We start from the raw sequence: 15,083 nt of genomic DNA, 5'->3' as shown, positions 1-15,083 counted from the left end.
GTTAGGTTTGCTGGATGCTGAGGCCCACTGAGAAGAGTTCTCAGTTTGTGGGTTTAGGCCCTTGCTTTGAGTTCTGAATCAAGTTCTTTGGAGTTTTAAAGTCTAAGTGTTGAATCTAGTATCTTCTGGATGTTGTGTGGTCCGGCAGAGCGCGTTGCAGCAAATGGAATTGAATGTCCCTATCTGTCCTGACTGTCTGCTTTTATGTGTTTTGAAAGTGGGTGGAGAGGCTAGTTTCCTAGGCCCTACCCCTCTCCACTTGCCATTGGCCACTTCCTCCTCTTCCCCTTGATTGGGGGAATGAAATGAAGTGTCATCATGATGAGGTCTGTTTATGATACAGAGAACCCACCCCTGTCAACTTTACACACAATCTGTATTTGACCTAAAGACATATTTGCACAGGTACACAGTTGTTTAAAATTACATGCACCCATCACATATCACATGAGGTATCCCCTGTTCCAACTCTGCTCTTCCTGGGGGCTTGCGTTCAAAAATGGCAATATTTTGTGCTCTTTAGTGGTTGTGCAACATCAGATTTTTCTCCAGATTTGTACACATGTACACGGCCTGTCCATACATACTCCAGTAAATTACCATGTCCCTAGCTTAAACACAGAGTCCATAGTATACATAAATAGCAGGGTTTTGCCCCAGAACATCACACAAATTGGAGTTTGGGCTTGAATTGAAGGTGCATTTTTTAAATGAAGGCTCTCAAAGTTATACATTTCTGTCATTTGATTACAAAGAGTTATCAGTGTTTCTGTAAAATATATATTTTGCTTTCAGTTCAGTTCTCAGAGTGTTGGAGTCCGCCTCCAAGACTTGGGTGGGTCAGTCACATGTGTCTTCTGGCAGGCAGGCCTTTGTTGACAGGAAACAGTCAAAATCAACATATCCTATTAAATTGCAAGAGCCTATTGTGTGGTCTCCAGGAGGCTCCCAGCCAGTCTGCCTTCTATCAATCAAGAGGTCATGTGAGATTCTAACTCCTGGTGTGAATCTCTGGAGGTGAGAGGGTTTTCCAGGCTTCAGGCCTCTGGGAACAGCAGGTGGCTAATTTTTTATTAAAATGCAGCCTTTGAAGTCAGCTGAGTCAAATCCCTTTGTCAGCAACTGCACTCAGTTCTCCTGTCAGAGTTTAGACCGCTAGCGCCGCCTTGAGGATTTTGTTGGTACTGCATGCAATTATGGGATCTTTCTTGGATTAATGCATTCTAAACAGGAATGGTTCTTACATGGTAGTAAATAATCCTTGCTTAACATTGTTTTGATGGGGCTCCTTACAGTAAGATGGTTATGTGGAACCCCACAACAGGGTTGAATCTTTAAAGTGGTCCAATGAGTCACGATTTCAGCAACTTTTTGACATCAGTAACAGTGGATTTTGTTAACAAAGATCTTTCTTTACACTGGTGGGGGTAAGTTAGGTAACCATTTTGGTGTGCGCACAAACTGCGTGGTTCTCCTGGATTCTGGCGCACTTGTGGGCTTTTTGGCCATCTTGGATTTTCTAAGCCCACAGCACCAAATGTTGCAGCATGATAGCTCAAACGTGGGTCAGGACACCCAACAGATCCCCCCATGTGATTGCCCTTTGAATTTGAGTCGATGGGGAGTCGGGTGCACCAGGGTTTTGACCCACGCACTGGTCTGTCCGCATAATCTTCTTCCAATTTTGCAAATGGCACAGTTCAGCATCTTTTCCTCCATCCGGTACGGATCGATCGGTTCTGCTCGCCGGTCCTGATGGGAATATTGGGCGGTACCCCGGGCCCCTTGCGTCTCTGCTCCCAGTCTCCGGATCGTCCTCCCTGGCCAGTCTCAAGGTTTTCTTTCTCCTAGGACGACAAATGAAGAGCGGCAATACCTATTCATAGACATTTTTCCCCCACCATTGATATAGTGGGGTGGCATATAAATTTATAGTCAAAACATATGAACATGCACATTTCTTTTTGCATTCAAAAACGAAAACACCCACATTGAGAAACTCAGAATTTGATAGGCGATATGTAGAATATTTTAAGTTAGAACTGAATTAATCTGAGACAGTACCCTCTAGGATTCCAGAGGATTCCTCCAGTTGTTGCAGAGTGTGCCTGGGATGGCAACACTTCAACTGGTTTATGTGGACCCACTTGTCTTCCCCCTCTGCCAAACCGCCTTTGGGGATGCGGATCTTGTAGGCCACAGGGTAGATTTTGTCTATAATCTCAAAGGGTCCCTTCCATGTAGGCAAACATTTTCGCTGTTTGGCCTGGTTCCTTTGGAAATTGTATAGATAGACCCGGTCCCCCACCTGATATTCCTTCCTGGAAGTCTTCAGGTCATAGTAGATCTTCATGCTATCAGCTGATCTTTCTAGATTCCGCTGAGCATAAGCAAAAGCATGTTGAAGGTGTTTCCTTAAATTCTCCACATACTCATGAGTTGTGGAGGCATTTATTAGTGTCTGCTCTTGGGTCCTGTAGAGCAAATGCTGCGGAAGCACCATCTTGCGTCCAGTCATCAACTCGAATGGTGACATTTTTGTTGCAGATGAAGGGGTAGATCTGATGGCCATTAGGACCAGAGGTAATAGGATATCCCAACTTGGCCCAGAATCTGCCACAAACTTCTTTAATATGCTCACAATGGTTCGGTTATATCTCTCTACTGCCCCAGAAGAAGCTGGCCGGTCAGCAATATGCAACTTCCTTTTGACCCCCAGTATCTCCCACATCTTTGTCATTACTTCACTGGTGAAGTGGCTACCTCTGTCTGACTCAATCCTTTGAGGTAGACCAAAACGGGAAAAGATGTGGTTAATCATCAAGGCAGCTGCCGTTTCTGCCTTGCAGTTTGGGGCTGGGAGACATTCCACCCACTTGGTAAACAAGCATGTCACAGTCAACATGTACTTATTCCCCCTAGCAGAGCGAATCACGGGGCCTACAAAGTTGATTTGTAAATCTGACCATGGCAGTGTCATCCCCATCTTTTGGAGAGGCGCACGGTGCGTGAGGGATGATGGCTGAAATTGTGCACACACAAGACACCCCTTCAAGTATTGGTCGAGGTCCTGCCCCATGTGTGGCCAGTATGCAACCTCTCTTAAGATTTCCAATTTTGTGTGAAACCCCCTATGACCGGCGGTTGCCGCATCATGGGCATGACTTAAAATCAGGCTTCAGAATGAGGTAGGAGCCACCCACTGATCGTGGCCAGCTTTGGATTTCCTTACCAGCAAACCGTCTTGGATCCGGAACATTTTTGGACATTTCATCAACACCCTTAGGTCCTCTTTCCCAATGTAATCGGTATCCGTCAGGGGAAAGTTCTCAGGGTCCTCAAGGTGCTGGTAAAATTTACCAATTATTGGATCCCCCTTCTGAGCGGGAATCAAATCAGCATCAGGGGTCTCCTTACTCCATTGTGCAATTGAAAGGTCGTTGTGAGCATTTGTCTGGGACCGAGTGATAGCAGTGACCTGGATTTCCCCCAACAGGGACTCAATCTCAATAAGATCCCCTTGGATGGCCCCGGTTTTGGCCAGCTGATCAGCTAAGTCATTTCCAGTTTTGTCTGGTCCCTCTACTTTGGAATGACCCTTGATCTTTTTCCAATAGATGGTCATCTCATTCGAGGTGACCAGATCATCAATGTTTTGGATCAACTTCCCATGTTTCAAGGGTTTGTTGTTAGCACATAACATGCCTCTGGCTTTCCAATTAACCAGGTGCTCCACGAACCCGTTCCGTACATAATCCGAATCTGTGATTATGACCAGTTCGTGGAGTTGATGCTGGACAGCAGTGAGGATGGCCTGATGCACAGCCATCAATTCTGCCACCTGACTACTTCGGGGACCAATTTTGTATCCAGCGGAGGGTTCTGGGAACTCCTTCACCCATGCATTCCCTACGCCGGCCACCAGTTCTTTCTCCCCGTTGTTGTCAACATGGTAAGAGCATCCATCCACATAGACAGTGGGCATTCCCTCACACTTGTCCTCTTCAAAGACTTTGTGGGGGGAATTAAGGTATGCCTCCATGTTGTCCTTTATTTTTAGACTTTCGTCCTCGAGACAGTTTTCTCTGGCACAATCATGCAAGTCAGCCAGACCTTGCGCGAGGGGACTCTTCTTGTTTTGGCCATATCTGACCTCCACAGGAAAGCCTTGCATTGACAGAATCCAGGAAGTAATTCGGGAATTACTCACATTTCCGGCCCGGATTCTATCACTTTGGAGATATTGCAGAGGCTGGTGTGGAGTCTTCACTATGATGTGTTCCCCCTGGATAAACAGGCGGTAATTCTTCAATGCCCACACCGTTGCCAGGAGTGCCTTCTCACAATCGTTGAATTTTTCCTCCACAGAGGATAAAGTTTTGCTCGCATAGGAGATTACTTTATTGACCTTGTCATGCTTTTGGTATAATACTGCTGTCAAGCACGTATTAGAGAACCCCGTCTCCAGGAAGAACTCCTTGTTTCTGACAGGGTAAGCTAGGCAAGGCGCTTGTGAGAGGCTTCTTTTGAGTTGTTTTACTGCCTCGGCTTGTTCTGGACCCCATTCCCACTTGACCCCCCCCTTCAGGAGATGAATCAGGGGTCTGGTGATCTCTGCGTAGCCCTCAATGAACTTTCTGCTGTAATTAGTCAGTCCAAGGAGGCTCCTTAGTTCCCGCAGAGTTGTGGGGTGTTTCAGTTTCTGAAGTGCTTCCACTTTCTTTTCCTGGGGACAGAGACCCTGAGGAGTAATCTCATGCCCCAAGAAATTAACACGGGTTCTACACCACTGTGCTTTCTGAAAGGAAAGTTTTGCTCCGGCGGCCCTCAACTGGGTCAGAACATAACGGATCTCCGCTATGTGTTCCTCCACAGATGAACTTTTGATGAGGACATCATCTACATAAGCCAGGTTACCCTTCGCACCCATGTCGGGCATGGCCTTATGAAGGAAAATGTTGAATTCATTGCCGGAGTTAAGGTATCCGAAGGGAGTCCGGGTCCATGTGTATTGCTGGCCCCCAAAGGTAAAAGCCAGCTTGTATTGGTCCTCCCTACTGACAGGCACAGTCCAGTATCCATTGGTCAGGTCTATTGCAGTGAATACCTGTGACCCCTGAATCTGGGCCAGCCCTTGGTCAATGTAGGGAAGAGGCCATCGGGAAGTATGGACCCGTTTGTTGAGCTCCCTGAGGTCGGCGCAGAGTCTCCACTGGCCATTTGGCTTCAATATTCCCAGCACCAGATTATTGAAGGTGCTGTGGACTGGACGGATTATTCCCCGGGACTCAAGGTTCTTAATTATTTCAGTAAGGGACTCCATTGATGCGAGAGGCAAGCAATATTGCTTCACAAACACAGGTGTCATGCCAGGGTCAGTGGGGATTGTTGTTGTGTGGATGTCAGTGCGACCACAGTCATATGAGTCTACCGGAAAGAGATCTTGGAAATCCAAGAAAACTTGTTTCAACTTTTGCTTTTGTTCCAGAGTCACACAGGCATCAGCTAGGTTGACTCTCTCTTCCACCATCTGCCTGAAGCCTGGAAAGACTTCTGGTTTGGCTATCTCCGCGGCCTCCTCCAGCTGGGTGGAGAAGTCCCTGGTCAGAGTGCTGATTTGGACCGGAGGCTTCAGGTGGGAAAGGCAGCCCTCATGGACCTGGAAAATCACCTCATCCCTCCTGAAGTCACAAGTCACATCTTCCTTACCATAGGGGCAGGAAGTGTACACCAGGAAGTTCCCCCCATGCCGGGTAACAATCCTGTCTGGTGTCGTATTGTCATCACTGTCACTGTCAAAGCAGTCCTTGGGGTTTGGCCCTAACAGTTCATTACCTAAATCAATGGAAAAATGTCGGTCATCAACCGCCATTCCAATAATGCTGCCTGCGGCTAGAGTAATACTCTTCAAGTCGCTGTTATCCACCTCTATTAGAATGGTGTCATGTTCTATGTTGACTAATGGAGTTGGGTTTACCCCCAACCCTTGCTGTTGGAGAGAAGCGTTTAGATGTATGTAAGCATCAGGGTTTTGCAAATATTGTCCTCTTTTAACATCACTTCCAGGGAGAATTGTCGGGTCCTTTCTGGGATGGTGACTTCCTCTTTGATCTGAATTTCAACTGCATAAGGTAGCAATTGAGCTGACCTAAATGCTTTTTCTGGATCATCAAAGCCCATGGGATTATCCGCTAATCGGGACTAAGCTTTGAAGTTTATTAGGTCCAAACTATTGGCAAAGCGATTGAGAATGTCACTGCCTAAGTAAAAGGCGGCAGGGACGTCTCGCACGACCCAACAATTGTGGACTATGCTCTTGTTGCCAATGGAGATTTTGAGCATACACCTGCTTGGCAGGAGATGTTTGGAATTAGGTGCTTACAGGTCCATTTCCCATTTTTCTATCAGTTTGAAGGTGGGAATGGCTGGATCTTTTGGGAGTTGGCAGAACATGGCTTCGCTGATGAAGCTCTTACTGTTGTTCACACACACTCGAGCGAGAACAGAGTCCTTCCCATCATTTAACTGGACAGGGATGAACAACTGCTCTCCAATTTGCTGAATATCAGCCAGGCTCTGAGCTGATTTCACATCCTTCTGGACTATAGGAGTGGGAGTTTCTGATTGTGGATTAGTATAGAATTTCAGAGTGTTTCCTTCCAGCGTGGAATACCACTTTAGGCTGGAAGGAAGGTTGATTTTCAGAAATAGAGAGGACCCCCCATCACCAGTCTGTTGTCCTACTGCTATTACTGTCACGTCTGGAAATTGGTTGTTCTGGAAGTGAAATTCTACTTGGTCAGATTTTTGTTCAACCATGTGGCAGGTGCCGTTTAAACTAACATGGTTGACACTCTGTTTTAATTTTATTGGTCGGCAAGTCTGGGTCCAGAGGACCTTGTTTACGCAATCTATTAAGGGTGACAACCTCCTCAGGAGGTCATTCCCCAGTAAACAAGGGGTGCCCTCTGGAGTCACAACTATGACCGGTGTTTCAACTTGTGTCGCCCAATTTTAATGTCCAAATCTGCCGTCCCCTCGACGGGAATTTCCTTCCCGTCAAAGTTCTGGAGTTGTCCAGGAAGTGAGGTGAGAGGAATTCGGTAATTCCCTCCCCTTCCTGCATTCAGTTCATCAAAGGCCCTTCTGGACAGAAGGGTAGCTTTAGATCCAGTGTCCACCAGTGCTAAAATTGTACCCTGCCCCTGTACTTGTACCGGGGCATAGTATCTTCCCTCCTTCTCCTCAAGGGGGCACAGATAATGCACATTTTTGGACAACTGGTGGGCTAACTTTCTGGTTTTGGACATCACTAGCGAAGAGATTTGGGCAGAATTCTGTTGAGAGCCTTGGGAATCTGAAAGAAAAAGTTGGCAACTGGAGATCAGAGCCATTGTGGGTTCCCCTGGCTCCGGTTCTGGGCCGCCCCCCCCTTTTTGGAGGCAGTCATCAGGATGGGTTTGAACCAGGGGATTTTGGTATTGTGGGTTCTGGGATGAGAAGATGGGCGGCGGTAGCTTAGTCTCCATATCTCCCCAGTCTGGATTGGAATCCCTTGGGGCCCATTTTTCCTTGGGAGGAGTTCCCCCATCTCTGAAGGAGAAGATCCTTTTCCAAGGATCTTCTGAGGATCCCTCGCCCTCAAATTGGAAGATCTGTACCTCCTCCTCAAACTGAGTCTGTTTGGGTCTTTTGTTTCTTCTACCCCCCCCTCTGCTCCTTAGGAGGCAGACTTTCAGGGGCAAAATATTTTGTTTCCGGTTCCTGGGTTTCCAGGGGCTGTTTACAAGTGAGGAAGGAAGCTTTCTTCCAGGCTTTACACCCCCCTTCCCTTTGTGCCTCCTCCCTGGGAACCGGTGAATTATCGGGGTGCTGCCCCCGTCATTGTTCTGGAGCACCGGGTCCAGAGTTGGGTGCGTTCTGCGCTGGCATGCCGATCTGAGGGTTCTGCTGAGCCCTCAATATGTGACCCAGATCCTGCGCCATGTTTTGAACCTGGCGCTCTAACTGGGAAACCCGCTCAGGCTGATACGGGGCCCTGTTTTCTCCCCTGGGCTGATGCCGGGAAGGGTAGCTATCCCTTCTTTGGTAGTACCCCTGGTTGGGAAGATTTGGATACCCCTCCATCCTTGCCCTCCCCTCTCCTGGATTTGGTTGTCTGGGCTCAGGGAATTGGGGAAAGAAGGGTGGAGGATTTTGGGGCTGGAAGTTGGGTGGATACCTGGGGAAAAAGTTCTGCCCAGGGTTTGGTGAGTTTCTGCCCTCCTGTGAGAAGTTGGGAGGGAAGTTCTCTGGGTTAGGTGCTTTGCTGGATCCCCTTCCTTGGGCTGGAGGAGTCCACACATAACCCAGGATGGGTCTGTTTCCCTTGTAACGGGGGCTTACATAATCAGGAGAGCGAGGGACCTCATTTGTGGGGCTTCCTCCCTGGCTCCCTGTCTGTGACTGGCCCGAGGACCTTCTCGGCCTAGCATTATTAGGTGCAGGTAGGTTTTTAGGCCCCCCATCTCCAAATCTAAAACGGGGGTGACCTTTACCTCTGCCACCTTGGCAGCAGCAGGGGTGTTGTTGGCTTTGGGGTTTTTGGGCGCATTATTTTTATTTTATATTGGCTTCTGCACCTCATAGATCCGGGTCGCCTGTTCAATGACCCAGTCTAAAGATCTTTTCTCGTGAAAATCCCTCACGAGCTGGGTCATTATGTATTTGGGCAAGGCATGGAAAAACGTATTAATAAATTCTCTGCTATCCGTGCGCACCCTTCTTGTGGTCTGTGCAAAAGCACGCTTTAACTCCTGCACAAATTCTTGTGGGGCCTGATCCTCCCCACATTGTAAATTGTAGGCTGCCTTGCGAGCCTCTTGAGGATTTTTATGAGTAGAAAAATGTTTCAAGATGGCCGCCTTATAGGTGGACCATCTTAAATGATTTTGGTCCTCCAGCCCCGCAAAGAAACTGGAGTATTCCGGGGAGAAGGTCCACTTTACATATCGAATACAGCTTTGGCTGTCCTTCAAATGGAAAGTCTCCATCATTTGCTCAAACAACTCTAAGTGCTCCCAAACAGAATACTTGGCGTTCTTATGATAAGGCGTGATGACGCTCCTGATTGCCTTAATCTGCTTTAAGGGGTCCTTAAGCAAGGCCCTTTTTGTCTTATTGGCCCTTTTGGTCCGGGTAACCCTGGTCCATTCATCTTCTGACCCAGAGGCACTGTTCCCAGAGGTTCCCGTCTGTTCTTCCAGGTTTTCCCGGATTCTGCGAGCCTGGGAATGACTGGCAGAATGTGGGGACCTGGTCTCCTGTGTCCTGTACCGCTTAGAGGAGTCTTCAGATCCCTCCTTGCTGCCAGGATTTGATGGGTACCCCCCCCCCCACTGACCTAACTGGGCAGAGGTTTTCAGGATGCCCTTAATGGGCCTACTCTCCTGGGATTCCCCATTAAATTGCACTGTGCTTGGGTGACCATACCCGGATGCCCGCCCCTCCATTCCTGGGTGGTACTGGCCTATGAGCCCCATGCTTCTGGCTGGATAGTAATCTGCCATCCCTATGGCCCTGTGCTCATGTGCGCCAGGGGACATGGGGGTGGCAGAGTCCAGGGACTGAGAGAGATAAAGGCCTCTGGTACTAGGGCTCCTGGGGTTATGCTCAGGAGTTTCTCTTTCCCAGCGAACCTCATCTCTATCCGCCCCTGCTCCCTGTTGCAATGCAAGAGCCTGCGCCTTCAGTTCCTCAGTTAAGGCCTTACTAGACTCTATCAGTCTCTCCTGCATCGCTACCTGTTGTTGGAGTCTATCATTGTGCTGGCAGAGAGCCTCATTCTCTCTCTGTGCCTCCTGATTGGTCCTGGAGCACTGGGCCAGTTTTTGCTGCAGGAGGGTTACCTCCTGAGCTGTGTCCCTATTGGCCTGCTCCTTTCTTGCCAGAGCATCCTCCACCTTCCTGGTGTGCTCTAACAAGTTCTGGTGTTCTTTTTGGAGGTCACCCAGTCCCTGGAGGGCCAGGTGATTTTCTTCCATTTTCCTTTTTAAGTGGCAGACTTCCTGGCCTAAGGTATCCCTTTCCTGACTAAGAGCCTGCATCTGTGCCGCCAGGTCGTCCCTTTGCCTTTGGAAGGCACCAGTTTTCTGGCGCTCCTGGTCAAACTCTGCCTGGGTATCCAGGTCTTTCAAAATCAGTTTATTGCTCTCTGCCTTCTCCCTATCTAGGTGGCTTTGCAGGGTGACTACCTGCTCAGCACATGCCCTATTGAAGTCAAACTGTTGCTCCAGCTTTTTCTGGCTCTGCAGTAGGAAGTCCAAACCATCTTGGTACTCCTTCTGCAAGGCCAGAAATCTGGTATCCTGGTCCGCCTTTTCCTGTTGCAGCACATCCATATCCTCCTTTATTTTAGTGATGTACCGTCTGCTGTCATTTTCTGACTCCTGGCTCCTGAGCAGCCTCTGCTCAGAAGAGTCCAGATCAGATTGGGCCTTCTGTAATGCCAGCAGTTGCCTACTCGCCAGATCTTGGCCTTCAGCACATTTGTCCTGCATGGCTCCCATATGTAAATATAAATATGCCGCTACCCTGGCAATCTTGTGGTGCTCATCCTTGGCCTTCGGGGCCAAATATAGTTCACTCAGGGCCACATGTAGGGGACCCTGATCTCCCCATATATCTGACCCTGTTTCAGTGACCTGTTTTGCAATTGCCTGCAACCAAACCGTTTGGTCCTGATGAGTCCACTCACCTCTCACAAATAACTTAAGTAAGAAGTGCTCTCGGGCTATTTTCATATCTACCAAGGTCGTCATTCTAGAGATTGGTCTTTGTCCTGACTTACAGAAGTTTATATTTTATTTTTGCAAAACAGACCTTTTCCTTAGAGCGTACCTTTGAGGAGTGCTTTACAGCGTAACACAGCGTGGTGATCCGACCGGATATGTGTATCTGGTCAGCTGGCACACTGTATTAATCTGCACAAGTGATAGATCTAATCCAAACGTCCCGCTCGAGCCCCCAATTTGTAAGAGGATTCAATTCAACACTACAGCTAAGTCAACGCCTAGTCTAGAATACTGAATGAAAACCCTTATTGATATATCTTTATGTCCAGTTCATGCGTTCTGGATGACTACCCCTATATAACACCCCTCTCTTGGAATCCCCCTGAGCCAAGAAGTAGTTCTGTTTTGCAAGTTAAAAGGTTTATTTGAGAATTTAAACAATATATATATATATATCACACTTTATGATAAATTAATAATTGGATATCACACTTAATCTGAGCAGTAATCAATAATGGATAGTCTGGCACTAGCACACTTGTGAATAGGAACAGAAGAATAAGGTGGTAGAGAATGCTTTATATAGGTTCAGATGGATGTAATGTTGAATGAAAATGTAATACAGAAAATACTCAATATGATTTCAACAAAACAATGTAATCACTTTTCTCTGGCAATCCCCTCCCCCCTTTATGCAATGCAAGGAAATGGAAGGAAAGCACACAGTTCTCAGAAATGCAATCAAATGTAATTCAGTGCACCCCAGCAAGCTTAGACTACAGAAGTTTGAAACACAGGCCCAAAATGCTTTTATATGTGCTGGCAATGAAGTGAAAAATATGCTAAAATGCTTTGAATTCCCTCTAGAGGTTCAGGGTGAGTGGTATCAAGTTAATATTAGTCCAGGTTCACTCTAGCAATGATTCAGGGATGGTTCTTAAGAGGCAAACGAATTTTCAGCAAGGAAAGCAAGGAAGCTGCTGTTTTCACGCGTGGAGAAATTTGCAAATCGCGGCAAATTCGCAAGTGCGTTTTTCGCGATTGCTGCAAAAGTATAGGGAGTAGGAATGCGGTTCTAGGTTCGTTGAAAAACCAAGATTCCCAGCTTTCAGAGGAAGGTTACTGCAAGTCTCTAAGACAAACGGTCACGGAGATATGAGCGATATGGTAAAGGTCGTTTTTCAGATTTGAAATTTTAAAAGTTCAAAGTTACAGCTAGCAGCTAGAAATGACAGGTGACAGCTTTGCAAATGACAGGTGACAGGAGGCAGCTCTGGTTAGATTAAAATAGATTGAATTATATTATTTTAACTAAGAGATTGGTTCTGCACAGTTCTGCTAGGTACTCACAATATATTTAGAAATAGAATGGGCCTCGCCACGGATCTGGTCAGGTTTTCTTCACTCGCCACGGACGGTCTCTGCGCACAGCGTCTGGGTCAGCTCTCTGGTTCTGCGAACAGCGGTCTGGGTCAGCTCTGCTCTCTCTGGGTACAGCACTGCTTCTGGATCTTTCTGCACAGCTTTCTCTGCATACAGCACTGCTTCTGGATCTTTCTGCACAGCTTTCTCTGGACCCAGCGCTGATCTGCACGGCTCCTGGATGCTGCTATCACTGTTAGGTTTGCTGGATGCTGAGGCCCACTGAGAAGACTTCTCAGTTTGTGGGTTTAGGCCCTTGCTTTGAGTTCTGAATCAAGTTCTTTGGAGTTTTAAAGTCTAAGTGTTGAATCTAGTATCTTCTGGATGTTGTGTGGTCCGGCAGAGCGCGTTGCAGCAAAAGGAATTGAATGTCCCTATCTGTCCTGACTGTCTGCTTTTATGTGTTTTGAAAGTGGGTGGAGAGGCTATCTACCTAGGCCCTACCCCTCTCCACTTGCCATTGGCCACTTCCTCCTCTTCCCCTTGATTGGGGGAATGAAATGAAGTGTCATCATGATGAGGTCTGTTTATGATACAGAGAACCCACCCCTGTCAACTTTACACACAATCTGTATTTGACCTAAAGACATATTTGCACAGGTACACAGTTGTTTAAAATTACATGCACCCATCACATATCACATGAGGTATCCCCTGTTCCAACTCTGCTCTTCCTGGGGGCTTGCGTTCAAAAATGGCAATATTTTGTGCTTTTTAGTGGTTGTGCAACATCAGATTTTTCTCCAGATTTGTACACATGTACACGTCCTGTCCATACATACTCCAGTAAATTACCATGTCCCTAGCTTAAACACAGAGTCTGTAGTATACATAAATAGCAGGGTTTTGCCCCAGAACATCACACAAATTGGAGTTTGGGCTTGAATTGAAGGTACATTTTTTAAATGAAGGCTCTCAAAGTTATACATTTCTGTCATTTGATTACAAAGAGTTATCAGTGTTTCTGTAAAATATATATTTTGCTTTCAATTCAGTTCTCAGAGTGTTGGAGTCCGCCTCCAAGACTTGGGTGGGTCAGTCACATGTGTCTTCTGGCAGGCAGGCCTTTGTTGACAGGAAACAGTCAAAATCAACATATCCTATTCAATTGCAAGAGCCTATTGTGTGGTCTCCAGGAGGCTCCCAGCCAGTCTGCCTTCTATCAATCAAGAGGTCAAGTGAGATTCTAACTCCTGGTGTGAATCTCTGGAGGTGAGAGGGTTTCCCAGGCTTCAGGCCTCTGGGAACAGCAGGTGGCTAATTTTTAATTAAAATGCAGCCTTTGAAGTCAGCTGAGTCAAATCCCTTTGTCAGCAACTGCACTCAGTTCTCCTGTCAGAGTTTAGACCGCTAGCGCCGCCTTGAGGATTTTGTTGGTACTGCATGCAATTTTGGGATCTTTCTTGGATTAATGCATTCTAAACAGGAATGGTTCTTACATGGTAGTAAATAATCCTTGCTTAACATTGTTTTGATGGTGCTCCTTACAGTAAGATGGTTATGTGGAACCCCACAACAGGGTTGAATCTTTAAAGTGGTCCAATGAGTCACGATTTCAGCAACTTTTTGACATCAGTAACAGTGGATTTTGTTAACAAAGATCTTTCTTTACACTGGTTGGTGGCAAGTTAGGTAGCCATTTTGGTGTGCGCACAAACTGCGTGGTTCTCCTGGATTCTGGCGCACTTGTGGGCTTTTTGGCCATCTTGGATTTTCTAAGCCCACAGCACCAAATGTTGCAGCATTATAGCTCAAACGTGGGTCAGGACACCCAACATCGTCCATCTCTATTTTGCATGTTAGGGGGTTTGAGTAGTATCAGGGGGAAAGAGTGATTACATTGCATTTGATTGAATCCATATCAAGTTTTATTTCTGTGCTGCATTAATTTCCTATCATTGCATTCATTGAACCCACACAAAGTTTTCTTCTATGCTACATTATTCTTCTCATCCATACTCCTATTGATTAAAGAGATTGTTGATTGTAATACCATCCAACGCTGATCATTGTATAAATATTAATAGTGTGATATATAGATATTGTTCATATTCATAAAAGTGTGATATATATATATTGTTCAATTCATCAAATGAATCTTTTAACTTTGCAAAACAACCTACTTCTTGGTTCAGTGAGACTGGGGGGGATTCAACGAGAGAGGCGTGATATAAGGGTACATCATTCAGAAATTCATTTAGACATAAAAATATATAACTAAGGGTTCCAGCTGGGCATCTCACGCCAGGCATTGACTTAGGTGGAGTGCTGGGTTGAAACCACTTACAATATTCATGCAGAGGCGCATTGGATGACCAACTACCAAGCAACCTGAAATATTTCCCGGCCAGTACTGTAGTGTATTGTTCTGTAAGTCCTCTTCCCCCTTCTACCCTCACTATTTGTAAAGCACTTCACTAGTATATATGCCTCTGGCCTAGCATGCTAACTATTGTTGTAAATCATTTGAAATCTTCAAGGACTAAGAATTACGACTGTGCTCCCTTGTTCACTTCCTGCCTTGAAGTGCTTTGAAGCACTTCACTTGTGTATAAGCACTCTACAAATAAACAATTACTATTACAATTACTCCATCCCATCCCAATACTGTTCCCAACCCTTTTGCTCTACGCCACCAGACCACTCTATCCCCAACCACTCTACCCCCACATGCCACTTTATCCTACATACACCACTACCCTTACCCATTTGAACCCTGCACACCCTACGACATCCTACTTTACAGTCACCGACCATTCTTAACCCCACTCTACCCCACATACTCTACATCCTGCTCTACCCTACTCGACTCATTCCACCATTCTACCCCACCTACTACTTTACCCCTACCCCTTATATTACCCAATTCCTCCCACTTCACCCACACCC

Source organism: Ambystoma mexicanum, chromosome 5q, assembly GCF_040938575.1.
Source record: "Ambystoma mexicanum isolate Mex_15411 chromosome 5q, UKY_AmexF1_1, whole genome shotgun sequence".
In the NCBI taxonomy this organism is placed as follows: domain Eukaryota; kingdom Metazoa; phylum Chordata; class Amphibia; order Caudata; family Ambystomatidae; genus Ambystoma; species Ambystoma mexicanum.
This window is presented reverse-complemented; position numbering follows the sequence as displayed.